The sequence below is a fragment of the Urocampus carinirostris genome, chromosome 1, assembly GCF_059441175.1.
Source record: "Urocampus carinirostris isolate Australia breed hairy pipefish chromosome 1, RoL_Ucar_1.0, whole genome shotgun sequence".
Classification (NCBI taxonomy): domain Eukaryota; kingdom Metazoa; phylum Chordata; class Actinopteri; order Syngnathiformes; family Syngnathidae; genus Urocampus; species Urocampus carinirostris.
In genome coordinates, this window is record NC_142349.1 from 19,791,479 (window position 1) to 19,807,642 (window position 16,164).

A 16,164-nucleotide genomic window follows, 5' to 3' on the forward strand; every position below is an offset into this window, starting at 1 on the left:
TCAGGTCATCTTAAAGGTGTAAAGTGGTTTACTTGAATAATTCATACACACTGGTTACCAAATGAAAACAAAAATAATAAAGACACCACAAAACCCCCAAAATAATAAGACAGCAAATGCACACAATACAGTAGAGGAATGAATGTTGATTGTCTTAAAAAGGGACGCTGTATAATATTTGAGCGGTAGAAATGGCTGCATTGTGTGGTGCAACCAAAAACGAGTGCTACAAATTACAAGGAAGAATTCAAACTACAGACACTCATTTATTTTTGCCGCCTTCAGCAGGGTTGCTGATGATCTTCAACATTAATACGTTCTTATTTCATTTGCTTTAATCATGTACTTTCTGTACCTTCTATATTTACATCTCAAAGGATATCAAATTTCGTGAAACACCTTATGTTGCCAAGTTCGGAATTTGCCCCCAAATAATGTGATGTCGTATCATCAAAAGGCTGTGATTCTCAACCATTCATCAAATTTAGCTTCTTCACCTTGAATTCCACATGCCTTGTTTTTTAATATTCCCAGTCTCCATGCAGCTTATCAAAGTGTTCTTTGAGTTTTGCCCATGCAAGCCTAGGATTTGCTCGACTTTGAATTGCAAATAATGCATGAGGGGCGCTGACTCCCATTCCGTTGTGTAATACATGAAAATCCATATTGTACATATACGTCCAACCACTTTCTTTTTTTACCCAACATAGTATGTTATATTAAGTTAATGTTATAGTATGAGAAATTACACAACGTATGACAAACATTTACATGACGCATTGCAACAGAGCGTGATTAATTCAGCGCGTACTAAATGGCCTAGCAATGTCACGTGATCATCTGCAGTTAGTGATGACCAAGCAGGGCGTGTCATCGCTTAATTTTTTTTTTTTTTGTTGTTTTTTCTCATATAGCCTTAATGAGTCAGATTATCTTATCCTCCGCGGCAGAGGCTCCACTAAACCCCAGAGATTCAATCACCAAACCCCTAGGGATCGATCTTTGTCAAAAACCACTGGTCTAGAATGTGACTCATATGGCAAGGCAATGACACAAATGATAAGTCTATGCACTTTCATTCTGACTTTTAAGAAAGTTTTTCACAAGGTTTCTTCACAACTTCATTTTGATCCAAAAGTGTTAGAGCATGTAAAATGAGGCTTGGATGGAAAAATTGGTTCAACCCACAAAGAAAGCTTCCAAATCACTGACCGCTTTACAGCCTAGCGCAGCAGCGCCTGAAAATAACAGGTTAGAAACAGAAATAAAAGATATGCCAAGGGTGGATTTCACTAATGTCACATCATACAGCAGCAGCACAAAGCCTCAATAAAACACCATCGGGTCTGACTCAGACAGAAGGGGCAAGACTTTTTGTTGAGATTATGGTAATTTCCTGACTTTAAAGCCCACCCAAAAACCACAAACTTGCCAGAAATTTGGAACTGCGCCTTATCATCGCATGCGCCTTACATGTGGATAAAATTGGAACTGCATACAGTATTTATTCATGTGCGATACCACACAAGATTTTATGGTATACCAGTGCTTGTGCAATGATGGGTCAATCGAAAAACTTTATACCCCACACGAATACATACTGTAATTCCACACGCCTAATAGTGCAGAGAATATGGTAACCTTCATTTAGATTACGCACAAACACAACACAGTTACTGTCCCACAGTAAAGAATCTCAGAATCCCATTAGCCTGTTGGCAATCACACTTCTCTGGTCCCGATTTTGTTGTAGGGTGTGTGCATAAGCAGACTACTGGTTCTCTGGTGCTACTCACGTCACAGCACAGCGTGGTCATAAACACACTTTACGGAATCTCCCAATGCTACACCCGACGCATCTCGGTCCAGCCAAAAGCAGCACCGCTTAACATGTGGTAGTATAAAACAAGGGTTAAAAACAGAGGATTCAAAATAGCTTAGTTACTTCTAGAAAAGGTGTGTTAGGGAGTTTATTGTGCAAGAATAACAGTTAAAGTGGAGATTTACCTCTAGGAAAAAACTGTAAAAACAACTAATGTGTAAAAATAACAGCCCAAACACATTACAAAACAGTGTGATTTTAGTTTTCAAAGCTTGAAGTAGTGCTTAAGTTTCCATTAAGTAATTTGGGTAGTTAATTTTGACATGGCTGAGAATAAATTACCTTACTCAAGTCAAGTCACATTTATTTTGTACAGCCCTTGATCACAAAATGTCTCAAAGGACTGCACATGCTGCAATTACACCATCCCCTGATCTGAAACAGACATGCGAGGTACGTAAATCTCCTTTCAAGATGACCAGGCTGCAATAGATGTTGCATTGGGTAACAACACACACAAAATGTGGGTAATATGTAAAATTGTCCAAAAGGTCCATGACAGCAAAAACGCAGCTTCAAATCTCAGCAGGCTGGTCTTTGCAGATGATCACATGCTTCATGTCAAGGTGCTGGTCTGCTGATTCATCCCTCTTGTCCCTGTTGTCCATATCTTCCGAAATACAAGGCACACCTAAAAACCCCAAATTGGCCATACATTTTACATAAAAGAGCGCCTTATTACCCGGTGCACTTCCTATACTGCAAAATACCGCGGCCAAGATTTGACATGCCAACAGTATTTACTGTATATGTGAGCGTTATTACCTAAAGCTTTACAGTATTTACCACATTTGTGCAACATCGCTAACCAAAACCGCAAAATATTGTAGGCAAAGGGATTAAAATTTCAGTCGCTTCTGTGAGGACGCCGACACATACCAGTAGGGATATAGATGACATAAGAACAGGCATTCATTTTATCTAATTATGATACATTTTTCTCACCATGCCAGAAACTAATGTTTGAGTTTATTTCTATATTACAGGACGACTTTCTGTTTTCACCATTCTCGAACGTGTGTGATGATGGAAATTACTTTTTGTATGTCATCCGTATCACTAGTGGTCTTTTGGTAAGGTGGTCAGGTTTTGGCGCTCTCGTCGCTACGACTCGGGTTTGATTCCCGTTGCATGCAATGTTTTGTTATTTTGGTCAGCGTCATTTTACCACAGATCAATCAATCATTGCACTTATATACATCAAGAAATACTGTTGCTCTCTTTTTGTAACTTTTTCATTGTGCTGTTTACCTTTTTTTGTAACTTACAACAAACAAAAGACAACAAAGGTGAAAACATTGCACTGTTGGGGAGTATCTTTCATCATTTGGTCATTTCCAAAGTCCAGTCTTCATTTTTCAAAAGCGGGTCTCCTGTATTCTAATTTAAAATGTAGTCCTTTCCATTACAAGAAATTCCTCCACAGTGCAATATATCAATGCAGTGGCTCATACTGTAGTTTTAATTCCATGCACTATATAGTCCAGTGCGTATTATATATGAACAATACATGACAAAAGGTGACTTTTGTGGGTTGCGCCTTAGAGTGTGGAAAATGAGGTACTTGTATGTTAGCTAAAATCTTTCCTGTTATATGGACAAAGTGAACAGTCCTCATCATGGCATATTTGTTGCAGCACCCATGTTGGGATGTGTTTTATTCAGCAAGCCTTAACCTGCTCAGCACCCATTTCAGGCAACTTCAAGATAGGCAATAATAAAATGTTCAGCGTAGGCGTCAATGACTCACTTTTTTTTTCTTGGCAGGGCTCAGTTCATAGCCTTTACAAAAGTGGGGTTTTCAATGCAGTGAGTTTTTGTATGGCTTTTTAGAGGAATTTTTAAAAGATAATTGTGTACATTTATAGGATTATAACAAAATCAATGTAGAGTAAATAGTAGCCAGTTTGGGATATTTATCATACTAGGAAGATGGGTGCCTGAGAAATTAATCAAATAAATTGTATTAATAAGTCATACACAATCAGTTAAAGCTGTACCTTATTACTAAACAATGGATAGTAACTAAATCTGGCGGGTTTAAGATACAATGTGACTGTCCTTTCGCCACTCCGGTTTCCTCAAACAGTCCCAAAAATTACATTAATTGGCCGGTCCAATTTGTTCATCATGTGTGAATAAGTGAGTAAGCTCTCAGTCATTGTGTGCCCTGTGACTGGCTAGCAACCGGTTCAGGGTACCCACTGCCCACTGCCTGAAGACAGCTAGGATGGGCTCCAGCAGCCCTGGAATCGTGGTGAGGATAATTGGCACAGAAATTGGATAGAGGAATATACATTCTCAACAGGTACTGTATGTGGATACAAAATGCCAAATTTTACTAGAGCTTTGCATTGACGACCTATGTATTCCCATCATCTGTTTCCCACGGGCAAAATAGTTAAAATTCCTGGTCCGTAGATTACTACACTAGGGGAAAAAGATGCGCTCCCATTTTGCATAGTTGCTTCTGAAATTTCCCCTGAAATATTTAGGTGAAAGGAATGTATGCAAAGCTTTTCTTAACTGCAACAATGTGGCACTCTAAAGCAGTCGACACACCTAAACCATGCTCATTAAGTGCATATCTTTTTCCGCCTCACATGTTTGCACCCTGGGCCAAAAGTAAACCCTCTAAATTGTATTTGTCAAAAACGAAAACATTTATAAAATACGTAGGGTCTTTCACATCAAAAACAAATGACCAAAAATAAAAAACAGCACTAACTCTCAGTACAGTTGGATAGCTGCAGTCAGGAGATCTGATAGCAAGCTTGGATGGATGGCCAATGTAAGTTTGTTCAACACTCAATGCTATGGGTCCATATCAAAGTTCTTTTTTGCATTTTTTTTTATTTATGTGTTTGCCTGTTTATGCTTACACATCTAAAAGTGTAAAGCAACAACAAAACAACTAACTCAACAATCACTTAAGCTTAGGTGGGGCATCTGGATTTCTCCATTAAATAACTCTGTATGAAATGGCAAACAAAGGCACAAGTACTAGAGGTTTGCTTATAAGAAGATGTGGGTGGCAGCATCCGAAGGATGCCCTGCAGCCAGCCTGAGTCACAAGTGAAGCAGAAGTGGCATGTCAGCCGGAAAGCATATATGAAAACACAAGCACAAACAGGGGCGATGTCAGGGATTACACCCTTCGATACTGCCGCAGGAAATGCCAGACAGGTGTAGACATCCTGACGGAGGCCTTCCCCTCTGTTTTAGTGTTTTTTTTTTGACTGACAGCTCATCATTTCACCTCACCTTCCCTCTGGGTGGCTGAAGCTATTGTAAACATCTGCAGGCCATAAGAAACCAGTGAGTGTGTCAATCGCAGTTCATACTCAGGAATTAGAATGTTGTAAAGTCAAGGGAAAAAAAACATAGGGCAACACTAAACATTCAGGAGTGAGCATTTCTGTACATGTTAAAGCATGGGTCTGGAACGTATGGCTCTCAAACAAGATATGGCTCTTTAGTACATCTGGATAGGAGATAAAATAGGTGTTATGCTGATCATCTCTCTGCCATTCCAATCTTATTATATGCCACTGATTTTCAAATAATGAGGTGGGACCTACAGGGGGAGAGGCTCCGTCAAGGGGAGTGCATCTTCACTACAGTAGTTTAACAGTGGGTGTCGAGGTGACCTTAAAAAGTGGAAAGTTAAATATTTTCTCTACTAAGTATGTGTTAACATAGCCCGACCGAGGTCAAAGAGCCCTTATGCTTTATTTCCCATTGTGCCTATCTGCTTATATCAGGCCTGTTTGGGGCGGAACAAATCCTGAGATGATTTCCTCTTCCAAGGATGGGGCACGACATAAAATAATTGAAGAAGCACTGATATATGTGAAGCTGAAGCAATGCTGGAAAAGAAAATGTTCAGTCCAGAATATATCATGTACAAACACAACTGGAGCTTACAGTTGAGGGTGCTACACCATAGACCCTGTTTTGGCTGTACGTCTTTATTGAATCCCGGACTGTATATGGAAGCTCATCAAACAATGTATGTTCCCTGTTGAGACATGTTTAGATATAAACCCATAGAACATATGTAAACACCTGAAAATGCCAGCCAAGCACCCAAAGCAATTTAAACGGGTGAGCAGTAGGAGTGGGCGGAACTCTGCACACTGTGGACGCTTCCCTCACCATTTCCCCCAAAGCCCTCTGCGCGGAACAAGCTTATACTTCTTGCTTGCAGTACTTTGTGACATTTTTACAAACAGGCGATGCTCAAACTTTGTTTTGAAACCTCTCACGTCAAGAATGATGGTCAAAATGAGCCTCGATCTTGAGTAACTGGAAGGGAGACAAATTTTATGTGGTATATTTGTTTTTATGGGTTGCCATTATTATTAATTCATAAATCGTATCAAATTACTAAATGTAACACAGTAAAATAAGACCACTAAAGAATTAGTGCTTGTCTAGAGAGCGGGGTTTGCATTCTAGTGAAATTTTGTTTTAAAATCGCCATTATCTGCACTACCTATCCTTAGTTGGGTTGCCGGGATACTGTAGCCCATCCCAGCTATCTTTGGGCAGTGGGAAGGAGACACTTTGAACGGGTTGCCAGCCAGTCCCAGGGCACACAGACTGACAACTCACTCGCTCGTTCACTACTAGAGAACAATTTGGAAGGACTAATTATCCCGAAATGCAGGTTTTCGGAACGTGGGAGGAAACCAGAGTGCCCGGAGGAAACCCACACAAGCACTGGGAGAACATGCAAACTCCACACAGGAAGTCAGGTAGCTGTATTTGAAACCATGAGCTAAGAACTGTGCCGCTGAAATGCTTACCACTTAGCTGCCGTGCTGCCTGTTTTAATATATATATATATATATATATATATATATATATATATATAATGTGTGTGTGTGTGTGTGTTGCATCAGTACCTATTTGGGTTATGAAGGCTCCTGACCCGTGTGTTAAAGGGACAAGAAAAAGATGGTGGCTCTCAATTAAGAGATATTTTGACTGGTGACTAATCCAGATGCAGGTGGGTATGCAGCATTTTTGGAGAAACAGAAAAATTATCATTTGACTTAGGGTACTGAAATCCAATACAAACAAAGCAAGTAAAAAAAACATGTATATTGTTACAGTACGCAAGCTAGACAATTATTCTCGAGAGAGGCAATTAAAAGTTGCAGTCCTGTGCAATTCACACATCTACATATATTATTTTGTAGCTATGGAAACATGTCAAACACAATTACTGGTTTGAGTAGTTATGTGTGAGTTAATAACTGTATGTACTGTGTATGACATACACTGTATGTTAATATGCGTGTAGGTAGAAGGTCGGGCATTTGAAGGCTTGTTTGCTCTCTTGCATATGCTCTCTGGAAGCAGCTTCGTTTTGAAAGTTTGAACAGTGATTTGCCAAAGCCGTAAAAACAGGACGTGCAGCGCCGCTGTGTTTGCTTAAGAACACCCAAAGAATGGGCCACCATTCCAAAACAAATCCCTCAGCCAGCATACCTGCCCGTCTGTCAAAAGCTTACCTGTCGAACAAGATATGACAACGAGCGGAAAAGGGTAGTTAGAAGCCGGCGTGTCGCGGGCAGGATGACTTGCAAGTTTTTTTTCCATTGTGAATATTTTCCCTCTGTTTTACTAAATTTGTAAGAGAAAAATGTACAGAAGATTGGGTATTTTAAAAGCGACAAGGCATATTTGTTTGAGTTACGAGCTCTCAAATCCTTCTTAATTTGTCAACTAGACCCTCAAAAAGGTGCTGCTTGAAGCCCTTTCTAATTACTTCTGATTGTTATCTACCGTAAGTAAAAGTGTTCTTCAAACAAATGATGTCAATTAATAAACCACTATTAAATAGCATACAATTTGTAGGAATTATACATTTACACACAAATTGGACAATTTTACTACAGCCTTATATGGACAATTTCCATATTCACTCATCTGTTTATGCTCACTAGGGTTAACAGGAGGTAATTATTTGCCAACTAAAAAACAATGGTCGCGATTAGTCAACCAATTACAGCTTAAGTAAAATTCAGCATGTCAGACCGACACGCTCCAGGATATCATCGTAATCATAACGTATTTTTTGAAATGTTAAAGTTGTGCGTAAATGAAAAAAAAAATCACGAAATCAATAAGGATTTTAGTACATGGAACTTTGATAACACTTTTCTGGGTTTTCTATTGATTGTCCATATTAATCATTATATATTTATTCAAGATTTTTGGGTTGATGATTGAACAAAATCAACAATAGGTGTGTTAAACATTTTCGATAAAATCTCATTCAACTCTTCACGTGATATTTCCACTGTTCGGAAAGGTCCCTGCAATGACTTGAGTTGTAATCGGATTCCAACTTTTATCCCCTTTGTGTGAAATTAAAAAAATGAATTTAGTAAATAACTGATAATCTTAGATATTTCAAAAAAAATTGGAATGTATTTTGTAGACGTAAGCTTTAAGGCCACACTACCGCAGAACTTTTAACAAAACTTTGTTTTGAATAATTCTAAATATATATTAAAGCACTCTGTTTAGCATCTAGCACTTTAACCATTTTAATGATGCTTTACACAATTATTTGCTTGCTTCTTGTTACATAACACTAACAAACACACAGATAGATAGGCCCGAAAGGTTCGCAGGGTGCAAAATCCATCAAGCGGGCGGAAAAAAAAACGGATGAGAGAGAAAAGCAATGCAAGAATCCCGCCCCCTGCCCCATATCAGAGGAGCCCTTGGGAGAACGGGATGTGATTTGTATGTGTGTTTTTCATGAGGGGTGCTCATAAACAGCCATGAAAGAGGCCCCTCTATTCAGCCCACCAGCCGAGATGCGCTTCACTGGGCCCGCCTTTTGTTTTGGCCCTAAAATTGTAAAAAGAGGGTGGGTAGATTATCTTGATGTGTCCAAGGCCCTGTGATGCCATTCGATTGGGTGCCCTGCTTTAGGGTGCAAAAAAAGGGCTTCAGTGGCGCTTGAAGTGATTTAAAAGATGGCAGGGGGAGGGCTGCTCACAAATCCTGTTTGGGAGCAACCGCGGGATAGAGAATAGGGAGGCAAAGTGCCAGGAGAGCCATCATTCTATAGTATGCAAAGTTGCTCTCAACTTCATGAGTGCCGAGAAGGTTAAAACAAAAGGCGACGAGCATTCCTTTGTCACGTGACGAGGGTCAATGCGCTGCCGTAGCGTGTGGGGTCAGGAAGTGCAGCGAACTTCCCACGCTACCTCCCGCCAAAAATCCACTTGCCCATTGGCAGGTGTTTCACGTTCACATGAAAAAGACTGCGTGCCCGATGAGCTCCCGGAAAAATAAACACAACTTCCTTGTTAGCAGTTAGAAGTGTGATTAGCAATGTGACCAATGAATAAAGGAAATACAAATGTCGGGAAATTGTCAGGTCCAGTACGGTACAGTAAATAATAATTCAATCCCCTTTGCAAATATCAATTTGGACAGTTTAATGTAAAAAAAAAGGGATGGATCATATGTACTTTTTGGGTCATGCACATATTAAAAACGGGAAATACACAAATTTATCACAAATATGAGTTGATCCATTCTGGACACTGCCTTACTTATTTGTTGACCGATAATAGAAATAGTCAACGGATTTCATTGTCAACTATTGTCACCAGAAACGTGAGGGGTATCTATACATAAATATATTCTGTGCTGAAAGTCGAACATGCGATATGGCCAAAAGCGTCTCTTTCTTGAGCGGTAACATAAATATACAGTAATGGCATTGTCAAGATCAACTACACCAATGGTTCCCAAACTTTTGCAGGCTGGCGCCCCCCCTTGGCCCCCCCAGTTTATTCTTAGCGGAGCAACCTTCATTTCCTTCTCGTTTGTTGACTCTGTTGAGTCCGCCATGACACTCGGTGAGCTTACACGGTGGGTGTGGCATAGTGTGGTGCTTGCAAACCTTAAATTGCGTTTATTGCCTTGTGCTATTATTAAAACTTGCCTCTATTGGTCGGCGCTTTTAAAACTCGAACAGTAACAATTGTGGTTGGCCAAAACTTCATCACTCATTACAAAACCTTTATAAAAACCCAGTCCTTTGCGGTTTCACAACTGCACTACGTTTAAACTTCTGACTTCGACTTCCCGCCCCCCTACCGCCCCATTCTTCCTCACCGTCCCCCCAGATCTTCTACCGCCCCCAGGGTGGCGGCACCGCCCGCTTTGGGAACCACTGAACTACACGAACCAACACTTCTGAGGTTTTGGAGCATTTTAGCCAATAAAAACACCACTTGCAAACCTTCCGTATCATGGGGGTAGATCGGTAAAGAATGAACATCTAAATGGCATGTAGGACAGTTGAATGAAATTTAACACTGACCGTTTTGATAAAAGTCAAGTGACGTTCAAACCAAAAGGGTTTTAATGACATGCATTGTACATTTTATAAATCTGCATTTCGCTATAAGAGAGCTTGGTTGTGCCTGACAAACGTATTGGAAATTAAATGCATGCAACATTAATAATGACAAATGTCAGCTGTTCAAACTGCTTAATTTCAAACTGTTGATCGTTTCGTATTGTTCTTACAGACTTTGATAAAAGATGTATTTTCATTGTACTCATTTTATCATCATTTGCCACATAAATTAATCAACATCATGCTAAATCTAAAAAAAGGATGATCATTCGATTGTTCAACTTCTCTTTTCACAGTTGGTGAGTAGTAGACAAGTAGAATAGTCTTTAGTTGCAGCCTTACTTTTGATGTGTCACTGGATGTGCTGTCTGATGAAACATGCTGCCATCATCATCATACATCATAGATGTGTTTGAAAATCAGTACAAAAAATGTCAGAGACATAACCAAAAATACCAATTACAGTCCCTGTAGTTTAAATGTAGATACTGGCACCTCGTCCTTGCATGGAAATCTAATAGGCATGAGAGAATTAAGAACATCAACAAAAGAGACCAGAGCAAACAAAACCACTCAGGGATGAGTGGGCTCTTCGCAAACAAGCCGCCTCTTGTTCAACAGCCTTGCACTCATCTTGCCCTTTCCAATGCGACAAGAATAATAAAAGTATGGCAGTATAGCTAGATGAAAGACGAAAAATATTGTTTGAAAAATTTGCCACACAAGTATATCAGTATATACCAGTATGGTTGGATGGGTGCATGGATGGGCAAAATAATATTCAATTGTCCATGTTTTTTCAGTTTCTAGTCTCTAATCATATGCACCTTTGAAATAGGATGATAAAAAATTGAAGCAAGATAAGCATGTTGTTTGATAAATTGCTAAATTCCATTGATGAAACTTTTGGTCATTATGCCAGCGGAAGTCCGTCATTAGGTTTCTGATTTGACTTTTATGATTTTGTAGAAGCTTTTTAAGGAATTACTTGCATGGATTGTTGCGCTTTAACACAAAACACAACGAAAAAATCCGGAATGCAAACTACAATCATTCATACACCTATGGTTACCTGTAACCCTGGATAACTTTAAAATCCCAAAAGATTGATACTTGTCCAACAACATGGTGCAATTGCAGATTAATTATTGTTCACAGCTAAACCTTTAAAGGACAGAGACATTTGTCAACTTGAATTGTTACCTGGGTATTGCCTTAAGAAAATACATTTTATTATGACTGTGGTTATGTTGTGTGAGACTGGCCAAGGACTTACTTGGCGGCACAGCCAATGTCAATTATTACATTTGTCCCGCGCCATTCCTTAAGGGACGTTCCTTGCAAAAGCCATGCACTTTCTGTCAAACCGGTTGGTGGCGAAATCATTGGTTTATTGTGATTCCCGTTGTCGTGGAGATGCTCAGGTGTGGTGCACGAGCTTCAGAGCATCATTGGCTTGGTAATGCTTCTCCAGACCACAGCATGTCAATAGTCAGGAATGTGCGGTGCCTTAACCAAATCATTGTTCTTGTGCCAACAACATCATAAATAGAAGCACTAAGTCTGTCCTGTACTACCAGAGAAGAACAGCCAGTAAAGATAAGAACAAGCTGGCATCTATGCCTTTCAAATGTCTCCAGATAGCTTGTAACCCAGTCTAAATCATATGGCTCTCGCTACAGGTGGAGGCGTGTTGTATGGCGTTTGGAACTTCACATGCAATTGATTGTTGTAAAAGAAACATGCAGTTACTCATCAGCCAGTAATGCGGCTTACTTGGGTGTGCAAAACGGTGCTACAAAAGATAAATGGAGGAACATATACATATTTCCAACCTTAAATATTGCAGTTAAACCTTAAGAACACCAAAATGCTACATTTCCCTAAATGACATAAAACCAAACTTTTCTCCCCCCATTTGTCGAAATGACATGCTTCAATTACAATTTAAAACTTATGTTTTCAAATTAGATTAATCAACGGAGCCCAGAAAATCATTGGCTATTATCTGCCCATTCTGGAGGACATTGCTGGCTTGCGATGCCGCAGCAGAACCATCAAGATTAAAATGGACTCTTTACACCCCGGCTAACCACCTTTGAGCCGCATCCCTCTGGTAGGCACCAAAGTTCCCTTAAAACATGAACAAAAACTCAGACAGTTTTTCTCCAGGGCCATCGACACCATGAATAAGCGTGTGTATTGAAAAATTGGTTTACTGCTAAATGCTATTGCGCCACTATTCATTGCACCATTGTTACAATGCACTATTTTTCATTGTACCATCATAACAAATAAGGCCAGTCTACAAACGCTGCCTTATATTTTTGCTTATTAATCCTGGCAGTCTTTTCTCTTTAAGTCTTCATTACGTTTACCCTGTAGTGCCATGTCAAATCTTGGTGCAAACAATGTTCACTATGTTGTTGTCAACGGCACTTAAAAACAACATAGTAAGATTTATTGATCGTTTAACTTTTTTGCCGCAAGAACCTTTGCACTGAAACACTTAAAAAAGCTCTTCAGAAACCACACACACACACACACAGACTCACATGGAACACTTCACCTTTAAAGTATAACAATCAAACCTAAACTTGACCCGTCAGCCACCTTGGTTGAGGTTGTGTAATTGCTGTACCTGATTGCATGGCAACGACCTGACCTGTGACTTGTTTAACCTGTCCATTACTTTGCGAGTAGTCACTGCTCCTGATTTCATGGCTGTCATTTTAATCAACACTGCTGGCCAAGTTTAAGGGCGTTTGTCCTTGTCTGTGTGTCACCGAGAGCCAAGCTAGCAGACAAACAAACTTATGTCTTCACCTGATGCAACGTATCATTAGTACTGTCATGAAGCCACCTCTGCTAAAAGCCTCACAAGTCCAAACAACCGCAGGTGAACACACCTGGAGGCCCAAACATAGCCTTTTTAAATGCACAAAAACACACACACACACACGTTCCTCCCATTCTCTGGAGAAGATGCCTCACTTTCCTTTCTCCCTGACCGCAAATCATATTTTTCTACTTTCCTGTGTTGAAACTGAGGACACTGGTTAAATGAGCTCTGAGTGCAATTATAAAGAGTGAATGTCTTTGCTACCATTCCTTTGTATGTGAACAATAACAAGGAATTTGATTATGAAGCATTGTGCAACCTACTAGGGCTGGGGTCCCCAAAGCTTTTCCAGTGAGGGCCACATAATTTTTGCCTTGAATGTTGAGGGGCCGTAACAGTTTGGAACAGAAAAGTGTGTCAATTGCAAGGGTGCCTAAGTGTAAAAACGTAAAGTTTTGGTTGAAAAGCAGTTCAGGATGTCCCCTGTCAACTGCCCGAAGATGGCTGTGATGGGCTCTAGCACCCTTGCGACCCTATTGAGGACAAGCGGTGCAGACAATGTTTGGATGGATGAGTTTTTGACAGGAAAAAAGTTTATGGAACATACATTTTCTGTTGTGCTGTTTATAGTCGTACCAGTTCCAAGATCAGCTAGGATATGAGAGCACTGTACCAACAGTTGGATAGGGGACGAAAAGGCAATAGATTTTATCTCATGATCACACTATTCTTAGTCACGGTGATGGGCGCCACCAGGCTGTACTTGCCCAAGACACACAACAGGAAACGGTGCCCCTACGACTCTAGTGGTTAAGGGATACAAAACTCCCAGAGATGAATGTTAACTTTGCTGTGCGTTTCAAATGATACAGTGAAAAAAAATGTTTTCTTCTTACATTCTACTCTAAGCATTGTAAGTGACAAAATGATTGTGAGATGCACAATGGAGTATTATTCATCTCTGGTACTAAAGATAACTTAATAATGATTTCAGGACCTATGCCTTTTCATGTGTTTTTTCCTGCATATTACTGGTAGTCAGTCCAGTAGTAAGAATTTAACAGTCTCACCGCCAGGAATACGCTTTAAATTCTGTTACGACCAAAAACTGCGAGTTTTTGAGTCCTTTTTTTAGGTTAAAAAAAATATGCGATTCAATACGCTCTTTAGGATTGCCAGAACATAAATGCAGGCGGGCAATATCTCCGGCTGTAATATGAGGACCGCCCAAAATGTTGAAAGATTCATGAAATATGTTAAGAATGTGTCCTATTTGCGTTTTACAGAAAATCATTTTTCCCAAGGCCACTTGGGAGCGCCAAAGAGGCGCATTTACCCAGTTAGGAAGTTCAACATTGTTAGCAATGAAAAGCATCCTTCTATGCCTTTTCTCTCGGGCTGCCGGTGCTTTCGTGGGTGCGGACAATTTTGTTGACATTATAGAGTAAATTGATTTAAATTATATTTAGTTTAGAATCAATTCGGTGGTTACCTAATTAGCCAGCAAGTAGTGCTCACGGTTTCGCACCCAATTAATTCAACAAAGCCTCATATTGTCTTTAGCATTCATCATCTCCTACAACATGATGGCTGTTGGAGAAACTTGAAGTTGAAAAACATTTGCGCACACATAGAGTAGGTTCGTCAAGCTGTTTTATGTAAGTACACAACACAGACTGCAACGTCATTGACACGCAGGCAGACACAAGCCGAACAGGGGAAGGTCGACTGTTAAGCCAATCAGAATATAGAATACAAAGCATAATGACCGCAAAGAGTAAATAGCGATACAGCAAGCAGTCATGTATATTAGTTGGCTGTGGCATCTTGAGGCCTGGTAGGGTTCATCGGCAAACACCTGAGTTAAGCCCAGCCATTCCAAAAGCTGTCACAGTGACAAATTAGACAAACAAATGAAGATCTCTTTCTACTGCTTTTAAGACTTGCGTAGCGCAAACATGTACTTGAAGGTGACAATAATCGGGAACAATGGACCTTCTCTCATATGTGCTACTGCAACAGAAGCCTTTGAAAAAACGGATGAAGACAGCAGTCACTGCTGTGTTTGCACTCTCTTGTTAGGTCACAGAACCTCTGCTTGGATGCCATTGTGTTGTATTTAAGCATGACTTAGTTTGTTCACTGTGTAAGGTGTGCAAAACCCCAATGAGAAATGGCAAATACTAGCACTTGAAATTAAAAAAAAAAAGACCACTCTAGAGTAAACTGCTATGAAAGCATATAACTATGAAACAGTCAGGTGTCAAGCTGAAGGCATACTTTGCCTCTTGGGCAGCAGAAAAATCATATAAATTATTAACAGAATCATGCAAGTGACCTAGTTGAGACATCAGACACAAAAGTATGGCATTAGAACAGTAAGGCTCCCTCTGAACTCTGCCTGGATACTTTAGTTGAGGATGCGTAAAATATGAAATACTAACCCATACATAAAGTTCACAAATTTAGTTAAAATCATCCATCCTTTTTTTCCCAAAATTACATCCCCACACTAGACAATTTCATGGCAAATATTTGTTTCTCAAGCTATATTTCAACAGCCATCGTCTCATTTTCTAACTACCGTAATTGGGATATGAGTAGCTAGCGAGACTATTTTTTCATCCCCCCAAAATCTTATGTACTTTTCTTTCTTCACTTAGAGGTTGTGTGTCTTCTAGGTTGTGTTGCTCTGTCCAGCAAACCGTTAGTTGATCTGCAGATCAGACTGACTGATTAGCGCCCTTATCACCTTTGAGCTGACGTTAAGTGTTAAATGGAAGACACAGGAATTGTAGACACAGTGGTCCAATTTCATTCACGTACCAACTATATAACCATGCTTCAACAGCGTCAAATCTGACACACAACTGTTTTGGTTTGGTCCAGCTCTGAAATTCAACGTTTCAATATTCTCAATTAATGAATAAATGTTTTCAGGTTAAATTAATTGTAGTTTCCGATAACATACTAAGACTTTCTGTGAAAAGATTAAATAATCATCATTAAAACCAATGAGATCTAATAAACTGCAACACT

At 39.8% G+C, this 16,164-nt stretch overlaps 1 long non-coding RNA gene across 2 annotated transcripts in view; it reads right to left on the reverse strand.

The window, feature by feature from the left end:
- Positions 1–16,164, reverse strand: part of LOC148373844 (uncharacterized) — an 80,257-nt gene that overhangs the window by 32,017 nt on the left and 32,076 nt on the right. The gene's annotated exons all lie outside the window — the stretch shown is intronic.